Source organism: Pteropus alecto, unplaced genomic scaffold (assembly GCF_000325575.1).
Source record: "Pteropus alecto unplaced genomic scaffold, ASM32557v1 scaffold3, whole genome shotgun sequence".
Lineage (NCBI taxonomy): Eukaryota > Metazoa > Chordata > Mammalia > Chiroptera > Pteropodidae > Pteropus > Pteropus alecto.
The window spans coordinates 64,858,433-64,870,868 of record NW_006442484.1 but is presented as its reverse complement, the minus strand read 5'-3'; the positions used below and the strand labels follow the sequence as shown (position 1 = coordinate 64,870,868).

General features: G+C 33.4%; 1 protein-coding gene across 1 annotated transcript in view; it reads right to left on the bottom strand.

Moving 5' to 3' along the window:
* The window catches only part of BMPR2 (bone morphogenetic protein receptor type 2), a 138,295-nt gene that overhangs the window by 74,570 nt on the left and 51,289 nt on the right, over positions 1-12,436 (bottom strand). The gene's annotated exons all lie outside the window — the stretch shown is intronic.

Sequence of the window (12,436 nt, the reverse complement as noted above, 5' to 3'; positions counted from 1 at the left end):
ATGCAAGGCTGGTTCAATATTCAAAAATCAATTAATGTAATCCATCCCATCCATAGGCTTCTAGAGAATAAAAATCACATCATGTTAATAGATGCAGAAAAGGCATTTGAGAAAATATAACACAATTAGTGATTAAAACCGTTCAATAAACTAGGAATACCAGAAGACTTCTTCAACTAGATAAAGCATATCTACAAAAAAACCTACAGCTAACATCATTCTTAACAGTAAGAAAATCGAACCTCTCCCACAAGATCAGGATGATCAGGACAAGGATGTCCTCTCTCACCACTCCTTTGCAACGTTATATGGAATTCCTAACTAATGCAATAAGACAAAAAAATAAAATAAAAAGCATACAGATTGGGAAGGATAACATAAAACTGTCGTTTAGAATATTAGTGCTAAAAAAGGAAATGAGCTTCAAGCCATAAAAAGACATGAAGGAAACTTGAAGGCATATTACTAAGTGAAAGAAGCCAATCTGGAAAGACGACATACCATACGATTCTAACTATATTGCATCCTGGAAAAGGCAAGACTATGAAGATGGTAAAAAGATCAGTGGTTGCCAGGGGTTCTGGGGAAGGAAGGATGAAAGGTAGAGCACAGAGGATTTTTAGGGCAGTGAAACTATTCTGTATGATATTACAATGGTGGGTACACATCAGTATACATGTGTCCACAGAATGTACAACACCAAGAGTAAACCCAAGAGTAAACTGTGGACTTTGGGTGATGATGATGTGTTTATGTAGGTTCATCGATCATCACAAATGTATTACAGTGGCGCAGGACGTGAGCTGCTTCCATGTCCTGGCTGCTGTGAATAATGCTGCTACGAACATTGGTATGCATATAAATTTTTGGGTAAATGTTTTCAAGTCTTTTGGGTAAATACCCAGTAGTGGGATTGCTAGATCATATGGTAGATCAATTCTTAGTTTTTTGAGGAACCTTCATTCTGTTTTCCATAGTAGTTGTACCAATTTGCAGTCCCACCAGCAGTGTATGAGGGTTCCTTTTTCTCCACATTCTCTCCGATACTTGTTACTACTTGTCCTGTTGATGATAGCCATTCTAACAGGTGTGAGATGGTATCTCATTGACTTTCCACTTCATTTTGCTGTGAACCTAAGACTTCTCTAAAAAAGAATAAGTTTATTAATTTTAAAAAGGGGAAGACTTCTAAAAAAATAAAAAATAAAATAAAATAAATAAAATAAAATAAAATAAATAAAATAAAAATAAATAAAAAAGGGGAGACTCTGAGAAATGCAATAAGTTATTTCAAAAAGAAATCTCTGAAGAAAAATTAGACGCAAAGTAACAGATAAGGATAACTCTCAGGGATGTATAAGGAAGGTGAGGGTTCTTGTTGGCTATACCACATGTTCTAATGTACTGATGGGGGAATATTTATTTCCTAGAACATCAAAGAATTGGTTACCAATAATTCATAAGAGGAAAATTCAGACTATCTTTTAGATATTTTTTATTACTTTTCCCATAGTTTATGAATAGAGAAAAGAAAAATGCCATCAATACTGAGTGCTTGTTTTGTTTACTAACTACTGAATTATATGCATTTTAAACATCTTCAATTGTGTAATGATCAATGGTAGATAAGAGACCAAAACATCCAACCATATACTTTATCTTTCTCACATTCTATTTATCTTTTCCTCACATCAACCTTTTTCTTAAAACCAGAAATATTCATCATGCCAATTTCCTCAGAGATGTAGTCATACAAATATTTATTTCCACTATACAAGCTCTAGGTATCAAAAAAGTAAAACCTGGAGCATGTGTGGAAACATTCCCCATAAAACATCCTTCTTTTTAATGTAAACTAGATTCACTTTCACTCTTCAAAAGTCATGTCCACAAAATAAATCTAATGGATGAAACACATGACTCTGCTTAGGAGCTTTCTGTTTATATCTATGTCATTTATTTATGTCAAATTAAAAAGGATTTCGTGTGTGTGTGTGTGTTCTCTTCAACTCTAATGAAATAAGTTCCTAAATCTAGCTGGCTCATATCTAATACTTGCAGCGTATCAAATATATTTCTGAGGCAATGGCTATAAAGGAAGTCAAAGTCATAGAGCATTTATCCCAAACTTTAAAACCTCTGTTGATATGTCAAAAGTTGAGAACCAAACCAAGATGAATGCCAGGCTCTAGCTTATGTTCAACCAATTCTGCCCTGAATAAGCCATTAAAATGTACTACAATGCTTTATTTCCTATGTCAAAAGAACTGCCATATCCCCTCATCTGCCTCTCTAGCCAGGATTGACAGGAACAGTCTATCCCCTTCAATTTATTACTTCCTGAAGGTTGACAAGGCGAGCTTCCAAAAAAAAAAAAAAAAAATCTAGCCAATTAAAAACTCTAGAATGTCAAAATTAATTCAAAGTTGAGGGTACTTCTACACTGCATTTCAAAATACATATCTTGGTAAGCAGAAATCTTGTAGCTTTGGTCAAAATTTTTAACTTCAAAAACAAGCTAACCTGCTTATAGCAAACATTTGTTATCTTAAGAAAGGAAAACATTATACATTTAACTGTTAAGTGGAAATTATATGGTTTCTTGGCGATCCCTCCCAATAATCTATGAAATGGGCATTATTGTTTCAATTTTTACAAAGAAGGATACTAAGTCATACACACGGTTAAGAAATTTATCTCAAGTCATCGAGCTGTTAACTATCAAGGTAAAGATTCAAACCCATATTTGTGTGATTCCAGAATGCCTGCCAATTAGACATTTGGTCAAGTTATCAGAAAAATTTAGAGTTTTATTTTAATTCTTTTTCTTTTGAATTTCTAATTATTTTCATCACACTACTCAGAATGGCATGCAATTTAGAACTTATGAATTTTTATTTCTAGAATTTTCTATTTAATATTTTGTTGTTGTTGTTGTTAGTATATGTGCTGCCTAAGTAAGCACTCATTTAATATTTTCAAACTGCAGTTAACTGCAGGTAACTGACACCACAGAAAGCGAAACTGGGGGGGAGGGGTGGGCAGGGGACTAATGTAATTAACAAAATTAAAGATGGCAAGTAGAATATCTGGAAATGCATAAGAAGAGATGAAACACTGTCATTTGAGACAACATGGATGGACCTCGAGATAATCATGCTAAGCAAAATAAGTCAGACAGAAAAAGTTGAAAACCACATGGTATCATTTATATGTGGGATATAAACCTAAAAGCAACAAATGAACAGGACAAACAAACAGAGACTCCTGGACATGGGTAGGGGGTAAGGAGGAGTCACACAGTGTAAATATATATATGCCTTACTGTTAAAGTGTACAGCCAAAACTTATTGAATTTCGTTAACCAATGTCACCATAAAAAATAAATAAAATTAATTTAAAAAATAAAATTAAAAAAAATATCTGGAAATGAAGAGACTATAAAGTACTTACTCAAAAAAAACTGACCATGGTTTAAACTAAACTGAGATCCACAATTTGACTATGTCACTTCCTTGTTTGATTTTCATTTCCAAAATCATTAAGATGGTGTATAAAGACCTGCATAATCTAGCAACTGCAAATCTCTCTAGCTTCATGCAGACAGCAGCCCGAGTATCATTTTTTCTCACCTGAGGATTTTCATGCATTCTCTTCCCTTTACCCAGAATACCTTATTTATTTAACTCCTATTCATCTTAATATTTCTTCTTTAAAGAATCTTAACCTAATCACCCCAGATAAGTGGGAGAGGAACCCCTATCATGTGTTTCATAGCATTTTATACTTCGCACAATTTCTACACTTCTAATTAATTACGATGTGCCTGCGCTTATTCACCAAATTGTAAGCTCTATGAGAGCATGAGATGGATCTTCGATCACCACCGTGTCTTCAGCATACAGCATTATACCTGGCATTCAATATATGTTTATTGTGTAAGTGAATGATTGATGTGTTATCATCCCCTAATTTTGGTCAAGGACTAGAAATTAATGAAAAAAGGGCACATCAGCAAAATGAAACACTATGTCCACACAAAAACTAATAGTAGCTTTATTTACAATTGCTTCAAAGTAGAAACAATCAAAGTGTCAATAAACTGGTAACCGCATCAACAAAATGTAATATATCCATATAATACTAGTGAGCAGTAAAAGGAAAAAACTACTGCTACATGCAACAATATGGATAAATCTCAATATCACTGTGCTGAGTGTAAGATACACATAATTCCATTTCTATAAAATCCTAGAAAAATACAAAGTATTCTAAAGCAGATCAGTGGTTGCTTGGTGCTAGGGGCAAAGGGAAAACAGACTACAAAGTGGTACAAGGAATCTTTAAGGGATGATGAAAATGTTTTGTATGCTGACTATGGTGGGGGGTTTTCACAAGTATTATCATTTATAAAAATTCATCAAATTGTACAGTTTAAAAACATGCAGTATATACCTCAACTAAGCCCACTTTTAAAAAGGCAAAAACATAGTATAATGCTGACCAAGAACGGGACAACATAGTTCAACGGAATTTTTCATGTATGTTGTGAACAAATGATATATAAATATATAAATATATTTTAGTGAGTCACAGAATCTTGTGCCTAATCTATAATCTCTTAAAAGTAGGTTCTATGAATGAATATAAATTTTCTGTTTAGTTTTGTTGGCAGGAATTTTTTTAAGATCTTCACTGTCTAGCTAAACAACCCAGGAGTCACATAACACCCATTTTTCAGTAGCTGTAATATATTTATCTGTACTGGAAAAGTCTAACTGCCTTATCTTTACCCTAGAACGAAGTTCAGGGACTAATTCTGAGTATGCTTGTGTGTTTGGCTTCTGTTTATCTAAGTGTCAAAATGAACTATCTAAAATAAACAACACAGGAACCTTGCAGTAATGGGGCAAATAACTGAGCAACTGAAGCAACAGTATCCTTTTCCTAGAACCAAATTTCTCAGGACAAACACAATTGTGATTTCAGAGTATCACTACAATTCTATTATGAAATTTACAAAGGAGAAAATACTTAACCTAATAGAAATGTCCCTACAAAATTTGGTATAAACTCAAATTTCTAAGTTTAATTATAATAAATCATGTAAGAAAGTTTCTTATTTTTCCAATCCTTTCAAAAATGAAATAATTATCGCTTAATTTATATATTTCTACATTCAGATCACAACAGATTAAACTGTTATTTTGCTGAACATTGCCATAATGTCAAAATGAGAACAGAGTGGAAAGATTATACAATCTTCACTGGGAGCCTCTATAGGATGTTTCTGAAGACGATGCTATGTCAGGAGTCCCTGAAACCACCCTAGGGTTTGGTGATTCACTGGGATAACCTACAGGACTCAGTACATCATTATGCTCACAGCTATAATTTATTACAGCAAAATAATACAAACCAAAATCAGCAAAGGGAAAGCCATATGAGGCTATGTCCAGAGGAAATCAAGTATAAGCTCCCAAGATTCTTCTCTCCATGGAGCCATATAGGATGCACTTGATTCCTCCCGCACTAAATTGTGGCATCTGTGAAATGTTATCTAACCAAGGAAGTTCATTAGAGACTCAGTGTCCAAAGTTTTTATTGGGGGCTGGTCACATAGGCATCCTCTACCTAGCACATATCGAAATTCCAGACTCTCAGAAGAAACAGAGGTGCTTAACATAAACAATATTGTTTATTCAAACACTTTAGGCACAGTAAACAACTCTTATCAGTTATAAAATGGTAGAAACACTTCCAAAATCCAAATTTTCAGATGCCAGCCAAAGACCAATCTTGTAAGCAGATCTTTCTAAGCATAGCAAGCCTGCTATGTTAAATCTATCTGCATGGATGCCTAAAGAGAAAGGTAACCAAAAGCTGATTAAAACACACAAACACACACACTCAACAACTCTGAGCAGACAAAATATGTCAGGTAATCCAAGCTCTGCCAAACAGCAATGAGATACACTGCTCTCCCCTAATTCAGAGCAACAGTAAACCACAGAAAAGCAGATAAACCAGACCTAAGCCTCCAAGAGGCTTTATATTCTGGAGCCTGCTACAGTCACTAAGGTGTCAGTCAAATATTTAGTAAATGCCTTTTATATAAAAAGCACTGTTCTAAATCTGGAAATATTGTAGGAATAATATAGTTTATATACACAACATATTAGACCATGCCCCGAGTCTCAGAGTTCTTATAGTCTAGTTATAGAAAGAGACAAGTTATAAAACTATATGGGGGTTGGAGCGAGCCTCCCACAGCATGCAGATTATTTTGACCTGAAAACAATTAAACCTCAACTAACTCAAAGAGTTTTTCATCTCCCTCTCTCCTTAAAGAGATTCAGATAGAAAAATCTGCTTCAGGAAAGGAACTTTAGCATAGTCACCTTAGCATATTCACTTTAGCATATATGAATTAAATATAGTACACAGGAAGGTTACATGCAAATATCCATTCAATAGATTTCCCTTTATCTTATTATTTCTGAGTTGCCTAGCAAGAATTTGTTTGCCACTTTTTCATCTACCTGTGAATTGCCTACTTCCCCTTTGAAATCCCAGACACCTTCCCTCCTTTTCTCCTTTGTCGAAAATGACATATATACCTCATTTTGCCTCACTCTCTCAGGAAAAAGTTTCCCTGGTCTCGACAACTTTAAACAAATAAATATACAAGAATTTCATAGGAAGGCTTTGGATGTCTCCATTTTTCTCTCATGTTGCAATCAGTAGTCATTCTCAGTAGCTACTTTTATAAGAAGAGTAAATTTTGAATATCCCCCAAATAGTCTTAATCTACATAATTTGCCACAGTTTCTTGGAGAGCAACTTAGTGTTTCATATAAAAATTTTAAATATGGATGCTCTTAAGGCCCCAACTTGCCTCTCAAAATTTTACACTAAGGAAATAAATAACAAATATGTAAATATGTGTAAGTGTACTTATTGGAGCATCGTTTATAATAGCAAAAATTGGAAATAATCAGCTCATTACTGATAAACACTAATTTATCAAAATCATAGTATATCCAAAAATAAAATACTATGCAGCCATGAAAAACTGCTTAGATTTGATGTGCTGACATGGGGAACAAGAACTACAATTTGTTTTCAAATGGAAAAACACCATATTAAACACTGGCATAATTCTATTTGTGTAAATTTGTGTGTGTGTGTGTGTGTGTGTGTGTGTGTGTGTGTGTGTGTGTGTGTGTGTATAAAAGGTCTAGAAGGATATATTCCCAAATGTGGTGGGGTTATGATTGGTATTGTTTATATACTCTTATAAACAATAATATAAATGGAGCCACTTCAAAATAGAGCCAGAGCTGCCATGCCAGAGGAAATGCCTTGCATGTCTCATGCCTCTGTGGACTTTAATAACATAACATTATATATTCAGACTTCTTTGCAGTTTGGACTCTGATTATGTCTACATAACAAATAGCACTCTCTATACCGCAAGTTTAATAACAAAAACAATTTTTTGCAAGATTTAAGGGAGCTGAGATCTTGACCACATCATTTTCCGGAGGCCTTTAGGAACTAAAATTTTTGCCACATCTTGTAACACCACCCGCTGATAGGGCTATACTAACTTAGCTGTGAGACAGGGAAATCCTGTTATCCCCAAACAATCAGAAAATGTGTAATGTATACACTTATAATTATTCTTCCCTTACCAACTAATTCCCTTAAGAGTCAGCTTCTTGCAACTTTTGCCTTTAAAAACCCTGCCCTAACTCCCCTGCGGTAAAACACAGTTTCAGTTTATGCCAAAGGATATATCTCCCTGATTTGCAAGCCATACTTGAATAAAACTCTCTTTTGCCTCACAGAAAGGTCTTCTAGTTTTTTGTTGACAATATTATATTAAACTAAAATGATATCAAAAGAGAGGGCCTAATAGACCCATTGTTATAGTTTATAGACAATCAACTAGCAAAAAACAGAAATGTAAAATTCTAGAAATTAAATTCTAGAAATTAAAAACTATTGTGTACATTTAATTATATAGGATTCTCTCACTAGTAGATTAATCTTCAAGTTTAAAACTCCTTATATAAATTATGTTTGTGTACCTTAAGGATATTTAACAAAAAAGGGTTGAGATACTGTCTTGAAGTATTTGGTGATAGAACGTAGCAAAGATGTCACATATTTACTTTTAAATACGTCAAATTCACTAAGAAAGTTATTTGGCTTTTTTTTTAATATTAAAAAAATAAGATATAATTCTAAATGGAGAATTCTAGGAGTAAAAAGGGCAAATAAAAAAATAGATTGTTTGATCTATAGTTATATTTATCACATTTCTAGTGCTTTAAAAAACACTGGCAACTTCCACAAAAACATTTTTACCTAAATGAGTCTCGCATAGAGAACACACTAACTGAAGTCTTCAAAAATCATGATATAACTACACATGTAAACATAAACACAAAAAAGCAACCCAGGAAAGCAAGTGGAACAACTGCAATTCATTACAATGCTCGCAAAAATAAAAAACAGTATAGCCACTTTGGGAAAGTTGAGCAGTTTCTTATAAAAGTAAACATATACTAACCATGCTACTCAGCAATTTCCCTCCTATGTACTCCATGAAAACACATGTTCACACAAAGACCAATATACAAACTATTAATTCATAGCAGTGTAATTTATAATAGCCTAAAGATTACTACTCAGCAACAAAAGACATGAACTATAGATAATGCAACATGGGTAAATCTAAAAAGCATGCTAATGAAATAAATCAAACATAAAAGACTACACATTGTACAATTCTATATATGTGTATATGAACAATAAAACATGGTGTAATGGGGAAAACACTGAACTGTAAATCAAAACAACAGATCTTCCTAATGATACAACAGAACACCGAAGTTTTGTTTCGTTAAAAAGCAAAAGGCCCAACTTGTATATTGTCAATCTATCAAGGTTTTCTTTCCAGCTTATTTTCCCAACACGCTAAATTCATAAAGGCTTTTTCCTTCCAGAGATTTGATGTAGCCACCTTTTAAAAAAATTTTATTAGCCCCCCTCTTTTATAAAGACTTTATTTTTTAGAGAAGTTTTAGACAACAAAACTAAGGGGAAAGTAAAGGGATTCCCCCATATACCCTCTGTCCCCACACATGTATAGCCTCCCTCATTATCAACATTCTCAGCAGAGTGGTACATTTGTCACAATGAATGAATCTCCACTGACACTTCATAAGCACCTAAAGTCTACAGTTACCTTAGAGTTTACTTTTGGACAGATACATAATAATATGTACCTGTCATTATACTATCATACAGAGTATTTTTACACCCTAAAATGTTGGCTTCTATTTTATTCTATTTCCTCATTGCCTGACTTTTAAAAACTATTTTACTGTTTATCACTATGATCCATCTGTTACTTATTTGTCTTTATGATATGAAGTGAGACTATAAATTAACTTTTACCCAAAAACTAATTTTTCCATTCCCATATATTAAATAAATGTAACTTCACCATGAAAAACAAACCAATGAGCCAATCTGCCTCCAAAAAAAGCAACACCATGGGTCTTCTGGTCCTTTTTCTGTCACCTATCTCTGGAGGTTACAAAGTTACTTGAAGCAAAATACATAGGTTTCATTCTAAAAATAAAAATTAAAGTTAAACTTTCTTAAAGGTTGTGTCTAACACAACATCTAGGATTATATAATTCTAAAAATTTATTCAAGCATATGTGCCCCAAATCTTTATTTCGAAAGTAAACTTTTAAAAAAATATATAATGAAGACAAGTTGTCTGTACTCTAAGAATCTAAGTTCAAATTTACTGAAGAATAACTTTCTTGAGAATTATTTAGCAAGATTTTAAGGCAGTAACCCATTTTCCTATTTGAAATATTAAAATTTTGCTGAGAAAAGTTAAATATTATTGTGAATAAAAAAGCAAAACTCTAGACTGACAAGAAAGTATATGTACAGAGAATAAAAATATACTTCTTTCTCTAATGCAATAAAGTTCTCAATCAGGGGCAATTTTATCCCCCAAAGGACATTTGGCAATATTGGGAGGCAATTTAGTTATCACAACTGTAAGTGGTGTGACTGGTATCTGTGGATAGAGGGGCCAGGGATGCTGCTAAAAATTTTACAATGTACGGATACTTCCCACACACACACAAAAATATCTGGCACAAGATGTCATCAGAGCCCAGGTTAAAACAACAACAACAGCAATGGCAACAAAAACCTGATCTAAGGGTATTACAAGGCAATATATCTACCAACAGTAGAAATACCTCCTGTTTGGAAATACAAGTAAACACAAAGTCATATTCTTTCTTGCGCCAATCTTGAAAAATCTTTTTATGTGATACATCCAGGAAATTACAATAGTACCCACTGAGATGACTATAATAAAAATGGAAAACAATAAAAAGTGTTGGAGAGGATATAGAGAAATTGAAACATTCATATATTGCTTGTGGTGACATAAATAATGCAAACACTTTGACAAACAGTCTGGTAGATACTCAAAAAGGTTATAACTCTATGTTTAACCTTTTGTAATTATTCATAACAATTGCTATAACCCAGCAATTACTCCCCCAGTTATGTACTCAAGAAAATTGAAAAAACATATACCCACATAAAAACTTGTACACAAATGGTCAAAGCAGCATTAGTCATAAGAAAAAAAAAACTTTATCCATTATCAACTGATGAATGGATAAATAAAATGTGATATACCCATACAACAGATTTTTGGATAATTTAAAAAAAACAACAACAAAGTACTGAAATGGACTTTTAAAGGACTCTGAATAGCCAAAACAATCTTGAGAAAGAAAAATACAACTAAAAGCCTCAAACTTCCTGATTACAAAACATAGCAAAGCTACAGTAATCGAAACAGTATGGTACTGGCACAAAGACAGATATACAGACCAACAGAAAAAAACAGACAGCTCATAAATAAACTGTCATATATATGGTCAAATGATCTTCAGCAAGTCTTGCCAAGACTTACCAAATGGGGAAAGAGCAGTCCCTCAATAAATGGTGCTGGGATAACTGATTATCCAAATGCAAAAGAAAGAAGGTGGGCCCTTCCTTATCTTATATCAAAATTACAAAAAATTAACTCAACATGGATTAAAGACTAACCATAAGACCCGAAACTATAAAACTCCTAGAAGAAAACACAGAGGAAAAGTTTCATGACACTGGATCTGTCAATGATTTCATACATATATATGATACAAAGAAACAGGCAACAAAAGAAAATAAAGACAAATGGAACTACATCTAACTTTAAAACTTTTGCCCAGCAAAAGAAACCATCAAGAGAGAAAAGGCATAAGAGGAATAGAATGGGAGAAAATATTTGCAAATCATATATCTAATATATAAAGAACTCCTACAAAGAGGGGAAAAAAAAGAATTCTACAGTCATGTTTCTTACAAAACTGCCAAGTTCAACAAAGCCAGTTCAGGCTGAGGTTATTTTTAGTACAAAGAAACTGTATAAAAAATACATCATTTTCTAGGAATTGGACCATAAGTTAGAATTACAAAATATTACTTAGAACCAAAGAAATCTAAAAAGCAAGAATTCATCCTACATGAAACATCTCTAATAGATGATCTACTTAAATGTTTTCAGGAGCTTGCTAATTCAAAAGATAGGCCATGCACTGTTGCAAATCACAAGGCCAAGACACGAATGAGATTTCTTTATCAAGATGAAATAGATTTTTCATGAAAATGGCCAATTTATTATCACTATTACCAATGGTGTGCCATTTTATAGTTAACTTACAACAGTGTAAGAAATGCTTTTTGAGTCATAACCTAGAACACACATATGAAAACATGTAAGTGAAACAAAAACTTCATGAAAAAATACTTGATCTTACTATGTGCAATACACTGATATTTTGTTTGTTTTATTGAGCTTTATTTTTATTTTTTTATTTTTTTAGGCTAAATAACCCTTGGTTGACCTCACAGATTGCAAGGACCTTGTCGGCTTACAATCTCTTATTTCTTTTTATTTTTTACTCCTACAGCACCTGGTCTTCCTAGGTGGTCTCCCATCCAAGTACTAAGCAGGCCTGACCCTGCTTAGCTTCCAAGATAGCTTTATTTTTTAATGCTAGTCACCGCCTACAGATAACTCAGCTCAGGCGACAAAACTCTCCCAAACCACAATGGAAGTAGAGCTCAGTATAAATTATAATGGAAACACAGTAGTAATCATGGATTCACACTGCTCTAAACCTACTGGCTAGGTTAAGTGTAACTGATTTTTTGCACTTACCCTCCTTTGTCAGGTGGCTGTATTTTTTATCAAATTAAAGTTGACTCCCAACCCTGTGCTCATTATTAAAGAACTTAGTGGGGCAGATGAAGGTATGGAAGGCAATCTTCC